The sequence below is a fragment of the Triticum aestivum genome, chromosome 5D (genome assembly GCF_018294505.1).
Source record: "Triticum aestivum cultivar Chinese Spring chromosome 5D, IWGSC CS RefSeq v2.1, whole genome shotgun sequence".
Classification (NCBI taxonomy): domain Eukaryota; kingdom Viridiplantae; phylum Streptophyta; class Magnoliopsida; order Poales; family Poaceae; genus Triticum; species Triticum aestivum.
In genome coordinates this window covers 416,203,944-416,224,779 of record NC_057808.1, presented here as the reverse complement: position 1 = coordinate 416,224,779, position 20,836 = coordinate 416,203,944, and positions in this window count along the sequence as shown.

Genomic DNA, 20,836 nt, shown 5'->3' with positions numbered 1-20,836 from the left:
GTCATAACTGTGCTGTCGTAGAAGTGTTCCATGACATTACCAAAATTAGCATCACGGAAGTGTCCACTTCCATGACGATAAGTCGCGCGTCACAGAAGTGCTTTCGTCAAGGGTGACCGACACGTGGCATCCACCGTAACGGAACGCCGTTAAGCTATCGGGTCGGGTTTTGGATCCGATAACCCGTTAACAGCCGCGACCAATGGGGATTTTCCACGTGTAAAATCATCATTGGCTGGAGGAAACACGTGTCGGCTCATCGTTGAGACAGATGTCATCCACTCATTGGACAGAAGGCACCTATGATACGTCGATACGTGGCACGGCCCATCAAGTTTAAATGGGCCGGCCCAACTAAAGGCCCACGAGATTTTGCGGACCATAATGGGCCGGCCCAGCTAAAGGCCCACGAGATTTTGCGGACCATAATGGGCTGACCCAGCTAAAGGCCCACAAGATTTCGCGGGCCATAATGGGCCGGCCCAGGTAAAGGCCCACAAGATTTTTGTGTGCCATAATGGGCCGGCCCAGGTAAAGGCCCACAAAATTCTCGTGGATCATAATGGGCCGGCCCAGCTAAAGGCCCACGAGATTTCGCCGACACTAATGGGCCGGCCTAGCTGTAGGCCCACAAGATTTTGAGGACCCTAGTAGGCCGGCCCATTAACTGCCTGCCATGTTTTGGGCCAAATGCCGGCCCATATTTGATCCGGTCCATTAATGGCCTGCCACGTTCCGGGCCTAATAATGGCCCATATGAGATCCGGCCCGTTAAAAGCCTCCTACGTTCTGGGCCAAATCACGGCCCAGATCAGGTCCGGCCCTTTAAGAGGCTTTGGCCTCAATTATGGCCCATATCAGATTGGGCCCGTTAACTGGACGCTATGCTTTTGGGCCCACTTGCTAAAGGCCCATTTAGTAATTCGGCCTGATATTAGTTTCGGCCTCTTAAGGGCCCGTTTAACATTTCGGCCCTATATTAATTTCGGCCTGTTAAAAGCCCGTCATATAGTTGGGCCTAACTACGGCCCGGTTTGCATCCGGCCTGCTCGCAGCCGATATCTGATTGGGCCAAATAAGGACCGAGACAATTTTGGCCTGTTAAAAGCCCGTGATTTGATTCGCACAATCATGGGCCGGGGTCCATTTCGGGCTGCTGCCGGCTCGTGAGCTGTTCGGCACGTTTCAGGCCCAACCTACTTCTCAGCCTCCTAAAAGCCCATTGAGTTTTCTTGCGAAAAGAGGGTCAGGGGTTACTCGGCCTATTAAAGGCCCGAATCTACTAGTGGGCCAGTTTGACGAGGCCCATGATGCGGATCATACATCGTGATTGCATGACGGCCCGATTATGTACCGTAATTTTACGGTTTGGCCGGTTTACTGCGAAGACAGGATATATATACAGTAAAATAACTGCAGCATCGTGAATAAGAAAAAACCTAGACTATACAATAAAGAAATTACGACATATTACATCCACTGGGCATCAAAGTTCGCCACTATGATAATAAAGCACAAGCAGACAGCAGATTACATACACTGGGCATCAAAGATCGCCACCAGTGCAGATAAACACGCCGACAAAATAATATACAAAACCGACAGCACTTCAATAGAGTTCAAGAAAGGTTAGCCCTGCTGGCGAGCTGCAGCGCAACCACCTGAGCAAGATGATGAGACTGCGCTTGTTCAACACTTATATCTTCCTCACTCTGAAAGATAAACAAGCAGACAGATGACAGGTTTTGCACATAAAAGTATCAGTGCTGACAATTCATCACATTTCTTACTGATGAATAAAGTGACACAGTTTAAAATTGCATTAACACAATATGGTATTGCTCAGGTAAGACATGGCAGGAAATGACATTGTGAAGGAGTTGGCAGCTTCACGACACCACTGGATTACAGATCAAGAACTCATAAGTATCAATGGTTAGTGTGCTGTCAATTTATCCCATTTCAGATTGGCAAATAAAGAGACGGTTTAAATAATAGTAGAATGATATGACATTGTTCATAGTTAAGACATTGCAGAATATGACATTGTGTTGTAGTGGGTTGGTTCACCACACCACTAGATTATGGATGAAGAACAGAAGCATACATGCAGTGCACAAGAAGATCACTTGCTCTGTATAGTTTAATTTACATGGTATGAAGAAGGAACTTGGTTGTACAACTGGAAACTTAAATTGAGAAGGACAAACTTTTGTTTATGAACTACATAATAAACTTTAAACATGCAATTTGATGCAAACACCAAAAATAAACAGCTGTTGCAGTCATGCCTAACCAAATATACACAACAAAGTTTGAAGGCTTGAGAAGGACAAACTTACATTACTGGTGAAGACAGGCTCTATAAAGCCCTTGTCCATGCTGATGGGGGGGGGGGCAATTCAAGAAGTTTACCACAGAATCTTCTTCATAAGCATTGCCTTTATTCTACATTTTGTTAAGAGTAAATATAGATGTGATAATATACGAAAAAATGGAGAATATTTAAGATAAGATGAAGAGTGATGCTACATAACCAAGTAGCTATAAATGTATGTGCAGCGATACAGGCAAAAGGCACAGCCAAGAGCAATGCACAGCTAAACTTCTTCAGTACCAACCTTATGATAAGAGTAAATATAGATCTAATGTGTAGAAAATGGAGGGCAAAGGAAAATAAGCTGCAGAGTGATGGTACATGAACAACTACCTGTCAATATAAGTACACTGATAAAGGACAGCATGTACTTACAAGAACAATGCAGAGCTAAAAAAATCATTGGCATTGGATATATTCTACACTAATGTAACCATTCATACAGATCAGATAATTTGGAGCGAACAATTGATAAGCAAGCTATCATGCATACTGCTGTCACATAATGAACAAGGTATGTATGCAAGTACAGTGATACAGGACAACAGGCACTAACAAGAGCAAAGCAGCGGCAGCATATTTGCGATATCCTGTCGTTCTTTTCAAACCGGAATTCTTCTTCGAGCAGATTTCCTGCAAAAAAGATCCGTAAGGCACATGCGTAAAAGTAGAAGTTCAAATTGTCATTTGATTCATAGACAGTACCTCATCCTCGGAACAAGACCAGTGCATAACAAGGCTTTTCCATTCAATGTCTTCTAAATTTAGCACAGGAGACTTCACCGGAAATTCGTTTATAGACTTGCCATCAAAGTGTGATTTCCTCGGGTAACACCGATACTGCTGCAATGCTGTGACGCCCCCGATTCAATCGTACACTAATCATGCACGCAAACGTGTACGATCAAGATCAGGGACTCACGGGAAGATATCACAACATAACTCTAAAACATAAATAAGTCATACAAGCATCATAATACAAGCCAGGGGCCTCGAGGGCTCAAATACAAGTGCTCGATCATAGACGAGTCAGCGGAAGCAACAATATCTGAGTACAGACATAAGTTAAACAAGATTGCCTTAAGAAGGCTAGCACAAAAGTAGCAACGATCGAAAAGGCAAGGCCTCCTGCCTGGGACCTCCTAACTACTCCTCGAAGCCGAACTCCACGTAGAATCATCCTCGGGATCTCTAGCTCCTGGACTCCAGCATCTGGTTGCGACAATCCGGTATAGAAAGGGGAAAAGAGGGAGAAAAGTAACCATGAGTACTCATCCAAAGTACTCGCAAGCAAGGAGCTACACTACATATGCATGGGTATATGTGTAAAGGGCCATATCAGTGGACTGAACTGCAGAATGCCAGAATAAGAGGGGGATAGCTAATCCCGTCGAAGACTACGCTTCTAGCCACCTCCATCTTGCAGCATGTAGAAGAGAGTAGATGGTAAGTTCACCAAGTAGCATCGCATAGCATAATCCTACCCGGCGATCCCCTCCTCCTCGCCCTGTTAGAGAGCGATCACCGGGTTGTATCTGGCACTTGGAAGGGTGTGTTTTATTAAGTATCCGGTTCTAGTTGTCATAAGGTCAAGGTACAACTCCGGGTCGTCCTTTTACCGAGGGACACGGCTATTCGAATAGATAAACTTCCCTGCAGGGGTGCACCACATAACCCAACACGCTCGATCCCATTTGGCCTGACACACTTTTCTGGGTCATGCCCGGCCTCGGAAGATCAACACGTCGCAGCCCCACCTAGGCACAACAGAGAGGTCAGCACGCCGGTCTAAATCCTATGGCGCAGGGGTCTGGGCCCATCGCCCATTGCACACCTGCACGTTGCGAACGCGGCCGGAAGCAGACCTAGCCTAGCAGGCGTTCCAGTCCAATCCGGCGCGCGCCACTCAGTCGCTGACGTCACGTAGGCTTCGGCTGATACCACGACGTCGAGTGCCCATAACTGTTCCCGCGTAGTTGGTTAGTGCGTATAGACCAAATGGCCAGACTCAGATCAAATACCAAGATCTCGTTAAGCGTGTTAAGTATTCGCGAACGCCGACCAGGGCCAGGCCCACCTCTCTCCTAGGTGGTCTCAACCTGCCCTGTCGCTCCGCCACAAAGTAACAGTCGGGGGCCGTCAGGAACCCAGGCCCACCTCTACCGGGATGGAGCCACCTGTCCTTTCAGCCCCCTCATCAGAATCACTTGCGGGTACTCAACGAGTCGACCCGACTTTAGTCACCACATGTGTCATGTATATAAAGTATATAGTATATACCCGTGATCACCTCCCGAAGTGATCACTGCCCAGTAGTATAGCATGGCAGACGGACAAGAGTGTAGGGCCACTGATGGAACACTAGCATCCTATACTAAGCAGTAGGATAGCAGGTAAGGGTAACAACTGTAGCAAAAATGACAGGCTGTGCAACAGAATAGGATTAACCGAAATCAGTAACATGCTACACTACTCTAATGCAAGCAGTATAGAGAAGAATAGGCGATATCTGGTGATCAAGGGGGGGCTTGCCTGGAAGCTCAGCCGAGAAGGAGGGGTCGTCAACAACGTAGTCGATTGGGCACCAGCAGCGGCGTCAGTCTCGTAGTCTACCGGAGAGAAGAGGGGGAAGAAACAATAAATACGGAGCAAACAAAGCATCACAGAACATAACGAGGTAATACGCGGTGCCAGGGGTGATCTAACGCAGGGATAGGTGATACCGGCGAAGGGGGGAAACATCCGGGAAAGTATTCCCGGTGTATCACGTTTTCAGACAGATGAACCGGAGGTGAAATGTTGCATGTTCGCTATGCTAGGGACGTGTGGCTGACAAACGGACCTCGTATTGGGTTCGTCTCGTCATTCTGCGCAACTTTCATATAGAAAACATTTTCATCCGAGTTACGGTTATTTTTCTATTATTTTTCAAAGTTTATTAGATTTTCTGGATTATTTTAGTTCAAAATTAAATATCTAAATACTTCTGTCACATGGGGCTGTGCCAGCCAGTTTGTATTACAGGTGGGGCCATGGGGTAGGTTAACCCAGTCAATTTGACTGGTCAAATAGGATGTGTGTGGCCCACATGTCATTGCCACATGTGTTAAAATTACACCTAACTAATTTACTCATTTGGGAGGGTCCCAGATGCCATAGATTACTAGCTAACCTACCACTAATTACCCCTAACTAACCTTTAATTAGGCGCTAATTAACTTGGCCTGGGCCATGTGCAGTGGCACAAGCCGGCCATGATGTGGTTGTGCATCACGCACAAGCACACAGCCACATGCCCATGGCCGTGGCGTGGCCAAGATGCGGCGAGCGCGGCGCGGGGGGACGCGGCCAGCAGGCACGGCCGGCAAGCGGGGAGACAGCAGCAGGCAGTAGCAGTAGCGACGCAGCGTAGAGCAGCAGCAAGTAGGAGCAGCAGCAGTGCGCAGCGCCAGCGGCAAGAGCAGCAGTACAAGCAAAGCGGCAGCATGCAGAGCAGCAGAAGCAGTGCAAGCAGCGGGCAGGGGAGCAACAAGCAGCTGCGGCTGCGGGCATGCGCGAGACAAGGCGCCGGGGCGCGAGGCCAGGGCGCAGCCCGGAGCGGCCGCGGGCGTGAGGGTACGCGGAGCGCGGGACCTCCGACCATGGCGGCCGAAGCGCGGAACATGGACAAACGGCGCGGATTCGAGGCGGGAAAAGGGCGAACAGGTGCAGCTCACTGAGAGGAAGGCGGTGGCGAGCTCGAGGTGGCCGAGGCGGTGCCGGAGCAGCGGTTCGAGGCGGCGGCCGAAACGTAGGGAGGAGCTCGATGGCGACGATGTACTACCAATCCCGTCCGATCCGTTGAAGTAGTCGATGTAGAAGGACGCAGCGCAGCTCCTGTACCTCCATGGGCGACGCGGGGTGGCTTCGGAGCACGGCATCGACGGTGGCGCGAAGACGATATTCTCGGGCGACGGCTATAGCGAGTGAAGCGGCGCGAGGGGGGAAAGATTGGCGATGCTAGGGTTTGATGGGGCGTGTGGACGGCCATTTAGGTCGCCGGGGCGTCGCCCGATGGCCGGCACGTGGCCATCAGTGCCATGGACGTGCCCCCTCTGTCCACGAGGCTACTGTGAACAGGAAGAAGGAGCTGGGGAGGTGGGCTGGGCCGCGTGCCCACTTTAGGCCCAGCCGCAAAGTAGTTTTAGGTCCCTTTCTTTTTTCCTTTTCTATGATTTGCAATTAAATTTAATAGCAAATGTCTTTTGTTAATTATGTTATTTGGCCCAAAATTACATTGCAAATTTAGGCACTGACGTAAAATGGTTTGAGGGCATTTGAAAAAGTTTGAATTTTAAATAATTAGAAAGGCATTTTAAATCACCGTTTTGTCCCTGTTTTATAGGTTAAGGTATTTAAATACTTTACAAAATGTTGGTTTCACTATGACAAATTGTTAGTGAATTTTTGCAACCCAGCGTACATTTTTGTTTTACCGTTTGGAGAAATAATAATTTGACTTTATTTTATAATGAATTTGAATTCAGTTTGGAATAAAGTGAAGTTTAGAAAATAATTGTGATGACATGGCACCATCAGTGAGTGGTTACTGTAGCTTAACTACCGGGGTGTTACAAATCTCCTCCACTACAAGAAATCTCGTCCCGAGATTTAAGAGGTGGAGTAAGGAGGAAAGTTATGGGTACGAAATTCTAACGGATCTTTTAGTTCTGGGTTGCTCTTCTCGAAGAGGTTGATCCATTACATTGATGTCTTCATTTCTCTGCTTCAGGTCATGATGATGAAGTCAGCATGCTTTCTTCAGGAACTCCGTCGTACTTACGAAAGAGAGAAAAAAGGGGGGTATTCTGGGAGAACGGACCTCTGCATCGTTGACTATCTGGTCGATAACAACGGGTAAGGTGGCGGAAAGTAACCCTCGAATTGAAAACCTTAGAAAATATCGAGAGCAAAGTAAGGAGGTATCATGAGAAGTTCAAGCGGGCAGGCAATCGTTCGATGCCTGAAAGAGGGCGTGAAAGGGGTCCACAACAACGGGAATAAGTATTGCGTCTGATACCATAATTGATGATCTCATCGGAAGGTGGGTCGTGAATTACATACGAAGTCAAGCGTGAGGAATAACTTTGACAACAGGGTGTACAAGAGAGTCAGGTTTCGATCCTGTGGAACTATGGGTTATGGGCCCACCATGGGGGCTAAAAGTAGGAAGGGCGTTGACATCTTGCACGATCATGTAAGCAAGGCATGTCAGAGGATAGTCTGTCGGTTATGTCGGCAACAACATCGGTACCAAGGGCGAGTGAAGAGAACCATTTTCCTGCTCGTTGAACGAGGCGGACCAATAGGTAGAGTTCTCGTCCATCGGCGGTTACCGGAAAGTTTTCAACAATAGTAACAGGGTCTTACTGACAGAGTTGCACACCGAGGTGTTTACATAAGCAGGAAATATTACGCTTAGACCATATAGATCATAAGAAAAGTTAAACAAAACAATGCAAAGGAAAATGAGAATATCATTTTAAACAGAACAATGGAAAGGCAAATGTGTTTAAACACATATATCAGGAGTATAACCTTCCCAAAGGCAAACAGAGCATGTATCCATGACAAGATAGAAATAGAAAACCATTTAGGTAAGGGGAGAGGAATTACAAGACATTACCCTTACAACGGCGTTTGGATAATTGATAAGGAAAATTTAGCATTGTGCTTCAAATGTCCTTATTGAAGATCGGAGTACCATAGACATATTTCGAGATAGCATTAACATGATCTTTAAGCAAGGTCGGACTTTGGATACTCAAGGGATTCATCAGGAACAACTTGTAGAATAAGTCTTACAATTTCCTCATGGAAGAATGGTTAACCTTGCTGAAATGGAAGAACTATAACAATAGATCCTCTAGGCAGGTGTGCTAGGCATGACATCACCTTGTTACAACTCTCGGGAATATTTTCCAACCATCATATCTGACCGAGATTCAGATCTGATTGGTGTCAGGATACCTCAGTCTCTGAATGCCTGAGGAGACAAGGTGTGACACAAATTGACGAGATGAAATCGAAGATTCTCGGGAAATGAACTATGGAAGCGAGTTTCGAAACAAGAGTCCATCATTAAACCAAGGAGAGGATGAGGAGGTGGCGGATGGACTTAGCGACAACTCATCGAGATTTCCAAAAGATGGATCTCCTCAATAATGTAAACAAGGAGATAACATTTGTCAAATCAATTGATATAATGATGTATGCCTGAGGAAAACATACGCAAGTAAACATTGGTTGAAAGGTGCACCCGAAATGTGGGCTTAGGTAGCATGATCAACGTTAGAATGGTGGTTCAACAACCAATAGTCTAAGAACGAACTATCGACCATCAACTCCAAAGCAATAGGGTTGCTAGAAGTTTTGAATTCGCACATCATAGTTCAATTGTCGGTTTTCCGGTTAGAAACAACACGGGGACCAAGAGATGAATGTAGATGGCGAGATGTATCACTTGTATCAAGAATTCTTAAAGAGGTGGGAAAGTCTCATGACATTCCTGACATAAAAGATGGTAATACTCCAAGGTAAAGAAGAACAAAGGCTGGATATCAAGGAACTCAAGGTATAACACAAAACATGAACAAGTTTGTGTTGGGGGAAGGCAAGAATGTCGTCGATGATAACACAATCATCGAGGGGCAAGGATGGTATTTCTCATCACGAATTCGATTGATATCCTGTAAGAGCTCAGAATGTAGATGATGATCACGGCACATTTGTCGAGAGGTTTCATGAAGATGTAATCGAACAGCGATGACATCAAGTCAAAGGACTGATGAAGCGAAAGTTACTGGAACCAAGGGTACGACACGAACTCGAAATAAAGCTTGATGTTCAAGACGAAATGATATGACAAGGAAGATCAACGTAAGTTTAGCTCATCGTCGAAAGTTGTACTCCGGGAAGGACCAGGTAGTATAGTTAAAATTGGCACAATAATGATGTAGCCGATCAGGCTAGGAATGAGTTGAAAGATTATTAAACTCATAGGCAATGAAAATTACTTAGAGTTATTGAATCGGCGTGCGGAATCGATTCACTTATCGGTGTTCTCGAGTGACTAATGACTCAGAGCCCGTGAATTTTTTTTTGGAATATGTGAGAATGTAGTACTTGATGGAGAACTCATAAGAGGTTATGCAGTTCTGTGATAATCTCGAGATATCAGGGTGTAATACTCGACGAAAGATCAAAGTAAAGGTTGGACAGGTGTATTGATCCACATAAGACAAGTTCTTAAGCTTGCCCGAGAAATGGGATCAAAGAAGAACATAGGGTCGGAACCACGATCGCAAAGGATCAATTCACTGATACCAAAGGATATTATATCAAGGAAATAGTTATTATTACAAGAAGCTTCCATGATAGGATCTACATCGTGTCCATGGGCATGAACACAAATTCAAGGTCGACTCCCACTTCTTCAATGTATAACCTTCCATTCACCTCTCGCTTTTCGAAAATGACATTAGTTGTTGAACGTTTTTACCTGGTGCAATACCAGATAAGTATGACACGTGAAATCTTTCAGGATCACACAGATTAAGAAAGGCAAACTTCAGGAGTAAATAACACAAGCTCGAAAGGAGAGCATGGTTGGTCAATCAGAGGATAGGATTTACCAATGGAGAAAGAACTTCCAAAGTGATTGAATATGAAGGACACTATCGGATAAAATCCAACAAAGGATCCGGTGGTCCTTAATGGATCTGATGTGAGCATCGGTACTCAATCAGAGGAAGAAATAATGCAAGGAAATCAGACTATAGAAACAACTGACTAATTCAAAGTTCAAATGCAAAAAAAATTATGATTTCCAAATGAGGGGATCAGAAGCAACGCTCTGATCAAGGATGGATAAGTTGAGTAGGCTTAGGGGTTCAATGGATGGCACTTTGATTGGCGAGAACCAACTCATGTTCCAAATGACGTCTGAGCCAGAAAGATAATTTAAAAGGATCAACTGATGATTGCGTGCATTCGCACTCATGTTGAATCAATAGGATCAAAATGACGGTGTCTAAGGATACTAACGAATATTGCCAGACATATGGAAAGCATCCATAATGCAAGAAGACAAGTATTGCAGAGCAATAAGCTACTGAGGAATTTTGGAGGATCGAATAGTATTTCAAAAACCATTGTGAAACACATGAACAACTGGGGATGAGCGGATACTCGATAAGGGCGAGAAATTATCCGTAGGGGTATTCAGGTGGCAAGGAACTGCACTGTAGTAGGCACAAAATATTCTCGGAACAATAGAGAGAATTTCGGGGTATCTTGTAATAACAAGATCAACTGGGAAACATTGTATGAATGGCGAGTATATGTGGTTATCCATAGGAGTTTATCGATGGAAGGGAATTGCAAAAGCGATGTACACAAGTTCTCGGGTTAACAGCGGAGAGTGTCTTCAGGGTCTTCACGTGTAGCAGACGATCATCAGTAATAAGGGGCTCTCCGGGTGAAAGTGATAACGAGATCCTAATGTTAGATTTAGAAAAATTCATTTAAACCAAATATAAGAGAGGTCAGAGTCCCAGAGTATAGGTCGAGGAATAAAAGATCTTAATACCACCCAATGGCGACGTGGGCCCGTAAGACACACAGCCATGTTAGTAAAAGTTTTTCAATGACTAGACTCGACTTCGGCCAAGGAGTTTGGAAGGGAGATTCCTACAGGCAGTTGGCTCTGATACCAACTTGTGACGCCCCCGATTCAATCGTACACTAATCATGCACGCAAACGTGTACGATCAAGATCAGGGACTCACGGGAAGATATCACAACACAACTCTAAAACATAAATAAGTCATACAAGCATCATAATACAAGCCAGGGGCCTCGAGGGCTCGAATACAAGTGCTCGATCATAGATGAGTCAGCGGAAGCAACAATATCTGAGTACAGACATAAGTTAAACAAGATTGCCTTAAGAAGGCTAGCACAAAAGTAGCAACGATCGAAAAGGCAAGGCCTCCTGCCTAGGACCTCCTAACTACTCATCGAAACCGAACTCCACGTAGAATCATCCTCGGGATCTCTAGCTCCTGGACTCCAGCATCTGGTTGCGACAATCCGGTATAGAAAGGGGAAAAGAGGGAGAAAAGCAACCGTGAGTACTCATCCAAAGTACTCGCAAGCAAGGAGCTACACTACATATGCATGGGTATATGTGTAAAGGGCCATATCAGTGGACTGAACTGCAGAATGCCAGAATAAGAGGGGGATAGCTAATCCTGTCGAAGACTACGCTTCTGGCCACCTCCATCTTGCAACATGTAGAAGAGAGTAGATGGTAAGTTCACCAAGTAGCATCGCATAGCATAATCCTACCCGGCGATCCCCTCCTCGTCGCCCTGTTAGAGAGCGATCACCGGGTTGTATCTGGCACTTGGAAGGGTGTGTTTTATTAAGTATCCGGTTCTAGTTGTCATAAGGTCAAGGTACAACTCCGGGTCGTCCTTTTACCGAGGGACACGGCTATTCGAATAGATAAACTTCCCTGCAGGGGTGCACCACATAACCCAACACGCTCGATCCCATTTGGCCGGACACACTTTTCTGGGTCATGCCCGGCCTCGGAATATCAACACGTCGCAGCCCCACCTAGGCACAACAGAGAGATCAGCACGCCGGTCTAAATCCTATGGCGCAGGGGTCTGGGCCCATCGCCCATTGCACACCTGCACGTTGCGAACGCGGCCGGAAGCAGACCTAGCCTAGCAGGCGTTCCAGTCCAATCCGGCGCGCGCCACTCAGTCGCTGACATCACGAAGGCTTCGGCTGATACCACGACGTCGAGTGCCCATAACTGTTCCCGCGTAGTTGGTTAGTGTGTATAGACCAAATGGCCAGACTCAGATCAAATACCAAGATCTCGTTAAGCGTGTTAAGTATCCACGAACGCCGACCAGGGCTAGGCCCACCTCTCTCCTAGGTGGTCTCAACCTGCCCTGTCGCTCCGCCACAAAGTAACAGTCAGGGGCCGTCAGGAACCCAGGCCCACCTCTACCGGGATGGAGCCACCTGTCCTTTCAGCCCCCTCATCAGAATCACTTGCGGGTACTCAACGAGCCGACCCGACTTTAGTCAGCACATGTGTCATGTATATAAAGTATATGGTATATACCCGTGATCACCTCCCGAAGTGATCACGGCCCAGTAGTATAGCATGGCAGACGGACAAGAGTGTAGGGCCACTGATGGAACACTAGCATCCTATACTAAGCAGTAGGATAGCAGGTAAGGGTAACAACTGTAGCAACAATGACAGGCTATGCAACAGAATAGGATTAACCAAAATTAGTAACATGATACACTACTCTAATGCAAGCAGTATAGAGAAGAATAGGCGATATCTGGTGATCAAGGGGGGGCTTGCCTGGAAGCTCAGCCGAGATGGAGGGGTCGTCAACAACGTAGTCGATCGGGCACCAGCAGCGGCGTCAGTATCGTAGTCTACCGGAGAGAAGAGGGGGAAGAAACAATAAATACGGAGCAAACAAAGCATCACAGAACATAACGAGGTAATACGCGGTGCCAGGGGTGATCTAACGCAGGGATAGGTGATACCGGCGAAGGGGCGAAACATCCGGGAAAGTATTCCCGGTGTTTCACGTTTTCGGACAGATGAACCGGAGGAGAAATGTGGCATGTTCGCTATGCTAGGGACGTGTGGCTGACGAACGGACCGCGTATTCAGGTTCGTCTCGTCATTCTGCGCAACTTTCATATAGAAAACATTTTCATCCGAGTTACGGTTATTTTTCTATTAATTTTCAAAGTTTATTAGATTTTATGGATTATTTTAGTTCGAAATTAAATATCTAAATACTTCTGTCACATGGGGCTGTGCCAGCCAATTTGTATTGCAGGTGGGGCCATGGGGTAGGTTGACCCAGTCAATTTGACTGGTCAAATAGGATGTGTGTGGCCCACATGTCATTGCCCCATGTGTTAAAAATACACCAAACTAATTTACTCATTTGGGAGGGTCCCAGATGCCATAGATTACTAGCTAACCTACCACTAATTACCCCTAACTAACCTTTAATTAGGCGCTAATTAACTTGGCCTGGGCCATGTGCAGTGGCACAAGCCGGCCATGATGTGGTTGTGCATCACGCACAAGCACACAGCCACATGCCCATGGCCGTGGCGCGACCAAGATGCGGCGAGCGCGGCGCGGGGGGACACGGCTAGCATGCACGGCCGGCAAGCGGAGAGACAGCAGCAGGCAGTAGCAGTAGCGGCGCAGCGTTGAGCAGCAGCAAGTAGGAGCAGCAGCAGTGCGCAGCGCCAGCGGCAAGAGCAGCAGTACAAGCAAAGCGGCAGCATGCTGAGCAGCAGAAGCAGTGCAAGCAGCGGGCAGGGGAGCAGCAAGCAGCTGCGGCTGTGGGCGTGCGCGAGACAAGGCGCCGGGGCGCGAGGCCAGGGCGCAGCCCGGAGCGGCCGCGGGTGTGAGGGTACGCGGAGCGCGGGACCTCCGGCCATGGCGGCCGAAGCGCGGAACGTGGACAAACGGCGCGGATTCGAGGCGGGAAAAGGGCGAACAGGTGCGGCTCACTGAGAGGAAGGCGGTGGCGAGCTCGAGGTGGCCGAGGCGGTCCGGAGCAGCGGTTCGAGGCGGCGGCCGAAACGTAGGGAGGAGCTCGATGGCGACGATGTACTACCAATCCCATCCGATCCGTTGAAGTAGTCGATGTAGAAGGACGCAGGGCAGCTCCTGGACCTCCATGGGCGACGCGGGGTGGCTCCGGAGCACGGCATCGACGGTGGCGCGACGACGATATTCTCGGGCGACGGCTATAGCAAGTGAAGCGGCGCGAGGGGGGAAAGATTGGCGATGCTAGGGTTTGATGGGGCGTGTGGACGGCCATTTAGGTCGCCGGGGCGTCGCCCGATGGCCGGCACGTGGCCGTCGGTGCCATGGACGTGCCCCCTCTGTCCACGAGGCTACTATGAACAGGAAGAAGGAGCTGGGGAGGTGGGCTGGGCCGCGTGCCCACTTTAGGCCCAGTCGCAAAGTAGTTTTAGGTCCCTTTCTTTTTTCCTTTTCTATGATTTGCAATTAAATTTAATAGCAAATGTCTTTTGTTAATTATGCTATTTGGCCCAAAATTACAATGCAAATTTAGACACTGACGTAAAATGGTTTGGGGGGCATTTGAAAAAGTTTGAATTTTAAATAATTAGAAAGGCATTTTAAATCACCGTTTTGTCCCTGTTTTATAGGTTAAGGTATTTAAATACTTTACAAAATGTTGGTTTCACTATGACAAATTGTCAGTGAATTTTTGCAACCCAGCGTACATTTTTGTTTTACCGTTTGGAGAAATAATAATTTGACTTTATTTTATAATGAATTTGAATTCGGTTTGGAATAAAGTGAAGTTTAGAAAATAATTGTGATGACATGGCACCATCAGTGAGTGGTTACTGTAGCTTAACTACCGGGGTGTTACAAATGCTTCTTTGAAAAGCACAAGCAAGCTTTGCTCGTCATGACTATCCAGATTGACCCTCGCCTAGTTACAACAATGTAATGTAAATCATTGATGTGTTCGATCAGCAAAAAACAAGAAAATAATAACCATGAATAATAGCACTTACACGTAAGTTGGACAGGAAGATGTGAAAATGGTGTTTGTCTTCACTATAATCTTCGCATGATGGGAATATATGCACGTAGTCCCTAACAACATTGAAAGCATTGTCTTTTAAACTGGGAATAAATGGAATGGGGTTCCAATCTGCAGGAATTGGCCGTCTCTGCAGTTGGGATAGGTCTTCGGCCGGTGGACTTGCTGTACTTTTTGCTGGAGTGGGATTTTTCTGTGGTACAGCTCATGCTATGGCAAATGAAATCGGTATACCTTTTGCTAGAGTGCAGGTCCTGTGTGGTGGGGCTAGTGGTGTGGCCAGTGAAGTATGGGTACAGTCTGCTGGAGTCGGTCCTACATTTAGTGTCACTAGTTGACATCCAATATAAGTGGGGCGCTGTCTGATTTCTCCGGCACCACCACGTTTTTCAAGGACTTTGCTGGTGCTCCTTCAGGTTCGGCAATCATCCTCTTCCTTTTTGATGTCTGATGCACAAGAACAACATTTGAGTGGGAAAACATGGTATGATGACAGATGGAATATGTATTGATAATGGATGGGCATGGCATCTCGAGTTATATGATGAGTAAACTAAGCAGATGGCGGTGCAACAAAGTAGAAGAAATGCAAGACAACATATGCAAGATACGCGCAATCAATAAAACCTTGCCAAATTAGAACATGCACCTTGATGGGTGAACAGGACAGGCCATCTGCCTTTGACTCCTCGAGGTTAGAATAGTCATTAGGATGATATTCTGAACAAGAATCAACAGGTGGGGAGCGTATGAGTTTCATTGCTTCCAGAATGGCACTCAATGCCTTGGTGCTAATTTTGTAAGTCATTGCAGTGTTCCACAATATTCTTCTGATGCGCGGATTCTGATATTCACTGTAATTGCGTATAATATCTGAGAACCATGAAAACATAAATAGTTGTGAGATTATCTTTGTAATGCAGATGATATTCTAATATAGGGGCGCCCCTGTAAACACTTGTGTGCTATCACTGGATTCTGATGAGAGAGCTCATGTGTGCTGTAATATGGTGCGTGCATTTATATAATCTGGCACAAGTACACAAAAAATAGGCTCCAGAAGTAAGGATAGCTGGCAGATGATAGGTTCATAATATACTATATAGAGAGTTTATTGCCAAACCATGATAACAAGAGCACACAACAACTAGGCAGATCATAGTGTACATAACAGGGGTACACCATAACCACGATATATAAATCGGGAAAGTGGAACTGGCTTGAAAATACGGTGTTGTATTGCCGCTAGTAATTGAAAGCCTATCGATCACGTACAGGCCAGCTCTATCAGCTGTTGACTGCAGATGTCCCTGCGCCCCTTCCTGACAAGGAACATACTGTACGTACTAAATACAGAATAAACAAAGAGGAACATGTTAAAGAACAGAAGAGGAAGCATATTCTTGAGGTTCCGCTTCATTGCATACAATGTTGGTTGCCCACTCATGATGAATCACAGCGCCCAAAGAAATGCAATTCCATGTTGTCTCTCTATATGTGGCAATTTTGAACAAGAGTCATTAGGATCATATTCTGAACAAGAATCAACAGGTGGGGAGCGTATGAGTTTCATTGCATCCAGAATGGCACTCAATGCCTTGGTGCCAATTTTGTAAGTCATTGCAGTGTTTAGCTTCAAGAGTGGACTGCTGCTAGTGCGACACAAAGCAGCTACACAGATCATAGTGTAGATATAACGGGGAAAACCGTAAGCATCAGAGTAAAATCAGCAAAGTGGAACTTGCTGGAATATATGTGCTAGTATTGCCGGTACGGCTAGAAAGGCTTCGGATACCAGCTCTCTTCAAGTGAAGGTGCGGTACTGTTAATATCAGTGTTACTCTCAAAGGCGACACAGCTCCCCGCATTTCCTTGCTATTCTTATAGGATTCAAGTGGGCAGGTGACTACAAATCCTATTCCTATGTTTACAAGATCCTACGAATCAAAGAGGCTCAAAGTGTCCATCACAACCGACCGTATAGACCTCTACACTGCAAAAGTCCCTGCTCATCTTCAGTACAAGGAACATACTGTACCACTATCATACTCCCTCCGTTCCAAAATATAAGTCTTGGTAGAGATTTCCACTATGGATCACATACAGATGTATCCAGATACATTTTAGAGTGTAGATTCACTCATTTTGCTCCATATGTAGTCCATGGTGGAATCTATACAAAGACTTGTATTTAGGAACGGAGAGAGTACATATTAAAGAAGAACGGAAGAGGAACATGGTAAAGAAGAGCAAGCAGATTTTGGATAATAAAATGTTGGTTGCGCAGTGCCCACACATGATGAACCAGAGCGCATTAAGAATGCAACTCCCAGCTGTCTCTCGACCATTTCAGGCGGTTGGATGAAGATCCTACGTCTCCTAACCCATCTTCTTCCTCGTCTCTGATTCTTCCCATACAGAACACCGCACGGGCTGCCGGCCGGACCACCGGCCCCCGCCGCCTGTGTTCCTCCGCCACCCCCACCCCCGCCCCAACCCCCACCCGCGTCGAGTTTTCTTCGTTCGGCGAGGCCCCACAACCACCCGAGCCCCTTCGTTCGCACCGGCGAACTCCGGCGAGCTCTGAAAAATCGACTGACCCAATTTTGAAATTTAGTCTACTGTGATTTAACTAGTGTGGAATATAAAAGGGGAAAACCATAAGCATTGGGAGTATAGTGTTGAGCGTGCCATGGCGGATCTGAAGGTGCAAACCGGACAAAGGCAACTTCGCAACCAAGACAAGAAATCAGAGTAAAGCAGTGGCGATCTATTTTCTTGCTGCGATAAATAAGTTGAGCAGATACGAAAGAGTACCGCCTCTGGTGCGGCGCCGTGTACGCATCTGCTGAGAATTTGACGGTGCTGCGGTAGCGATGGCTGTCGGCGGCGTGGAAGCAGATCTAGGAGGGTAGACGGTGGCGGCGGGGCGCGGTGGACGAGACGGTCGTAGGAGCGGCGCCGGCAAGGTGGACGACGGCGGGGATGAAGCGAGAGGACGGGATGCAAGGATCCCGGTCCGAAGCCGTGGATGAGAGAGGTCGATCTCTTGTAATGGACGGCGGCGTCGGGGTATCAGCTCCGGCATGGTGGAGGAGGACGGCGGTGGATGGGGTGGCGGACGGGAGGAGGGTGGGGTGGAGAGGGTGTTTTGGCGCCCACGGAGTACGAATGGGGAAAAGGGAGGTAGAGAGGAAGGGGGGAACCATGTATTCAGGGCGCGCTTGTCTCAAATGCGAGGAAATTTACAAACTTAGCCCCCGTTTCAAATTTCTACTACATCACAGCAACATTAGTCGGTTGGGGATAGGACGGTAATCTCGCATACACCGAATATTTGCCGACGAGAGTTTGTTTTTGGCGCCCACCGTGTATGAATATGAATCGGGGAGGGAGTCGATTTCGGCCGAGGACACACTGTGTTTTGGCGCCCACCGTGTATGAATCCGGGTGAGAGGCGGTTACGTCACGTTTGGGTGAAATTACAAACCTACCCCTATCGAAACCTATAGAAATCCAGCAGATAGGCTTTGCGTGGCAGGGATAGGCAGTAGTGATTTCCATCTCGCAGATTTTGGTTTCGGGCGGTTACTGCGACTTTCCCCGCTTCGTTCAAATTTTGCAGAGTGCACGTTTACCGTGCCAACTCAATTCGAATCCCGTTTGTATTCTATTTTTTTCGGGCGGGATCCATTTTCAATTGGAATTACATTCTATATACATCATTTTTTATATATACTTTCAAAAGCACAACACCATTTATACATAAATATGGTTTACAAATGGCATGATCTCAGATTCATAAGGTTGTATCCATCAATTTGGATTTTCAAATATTTGAAACCACTTTATGTTGAAATCCAATGTATGCATTCCTCGCTAACTGTCTCCAATTAATGTGTGTTTCATGCGGGTTTTTTTACTTCTCAAACATGTATAATGTGTTTCACACACGCAACATATAGTGTAATCCCGTTTAGACATTAATTGCATATAAACCATGCATTGTTTGTAATTGAAGAATCTATGGATCACCAATATTGATAAACTATATAACATTACACGTGTGCCCAAATTCAAATGAATATGCATGTTTGATACACCAATTTGCGTTATGATATTATCGATGTCGTGATCTCCAGTTTAAATATTTGAATCCCCTTTAATCCAGATATTCGTCTCATATAGCTATCACTCATGCTTATATAGGACTATCTCTCTGGACCTATACGCGTTCATCGTCTCTCAGGTATCTCTCGTGCTACCTGTATGTCGACAATGATCTTTTATCTTCGTAACACACTGACGGTACTCTCTCCCTCGACCTTCATCACTCTATCTCTCTCTAAGTATATCTCGCTCCCTGCTATGTGTCTCTAACTATGATTCTCCATGTGGAATCTCTTTCTCTCACACAAACACAAAACTTTGTCTCCCGGGGTCTCATTTCTCTCTACTATTCCCATGTGTGCCACTCGCACACCCCTCATACAGAGATGTCTTTCGCTCCTTAGATATGAGAACCTACGACTCTTCCTCTTCAATGTCTCTTTCTCACACACAAACACAAACTCTGTCTCCCAGGGTCTCATATTTCTCCATTGTTCTCTTGTATGTCGCTCACACACACCCTCTCTCCCTAGAGATATCTTGCGTTCCCTCGTATGTCTCTCTAGCTATCACTCTCGTTGTGAAATATCTTTCTCTCTCGCAGACACAAAACTCCGTCTCTCTGGATCTCATTTCTCTCTGATATCTGTTTGTATGTGACTCACATGCACCCTCTCTATCTCTCTCACACCCACACACATAACCCAGCCTTCTGATCCACTCGACTCCTATCTCTAACACACACTAGCTAGCATCTTTATCTTTCTATTTATCTTTTTCTCCATCAACCTTCTTTCTCGCCCTCACTCTTGATTCCTATCACGCACACTACATATGTTTCTCTCTACATGCAGTCAAGTGCCCTCTCACACACATATATAACTTCACCCTTTGAACCACCCGACGGTCATCTCCAACACCCAAACTAGCGGATGTCCCTCTAGCTAGCATCTCCATCTCTGTATCTATCTGTAGTTTCTCCGTCAACATTTCTTTCTCGCACGGAGTCTTGCTTCCTATCACCCACACTATATATGTCTCTCCATACATATGCATTTATAGGTTGGTCTCTTTTGCACAATCGTTGCGCCTCACTCCCTCTGCTCGCCATAGATGCATGCTCCAGCCCACGCCACTATCTCTTAAAGACAAAAACACATGCTCAATTGTCGGGCCTTCTTCCCTGCATTCTCACATGCATGCATATTGTCATACCGATCCGTCTCTCCCATGTCGTTGATCTTATGACTTATGTCTTCTTTCTTTTATCTCGATCATGCGCGCGCGCACACACACACATCCCACGTATACATGTATACCTCTCACACATGCACGTTCAAGGTCTCTATGTCTCCATACGTAGTTAATTACCCTCAATCCTAACGCCACATCGAATCGTTCTCCTCTTTTGTGCACATAACTTCCGCCTGGATGGGTAAAACACACACTCACACTTAACAATCTCCTTCTAGCTACCCCCCCCGCCTCTCACTCTTCCCCTATATCCCCGAAACCAATAAGACCATCCCTTTGTTTAATTCCCGCCTACATGCACCATCGATATATAGTAGTCTTCCTCGGTGTCTCTCGAACAAACACGTTCTCTCGATGTCGACTCCTCTCACGCGCACACACCTTCTCTTCCCTCTCT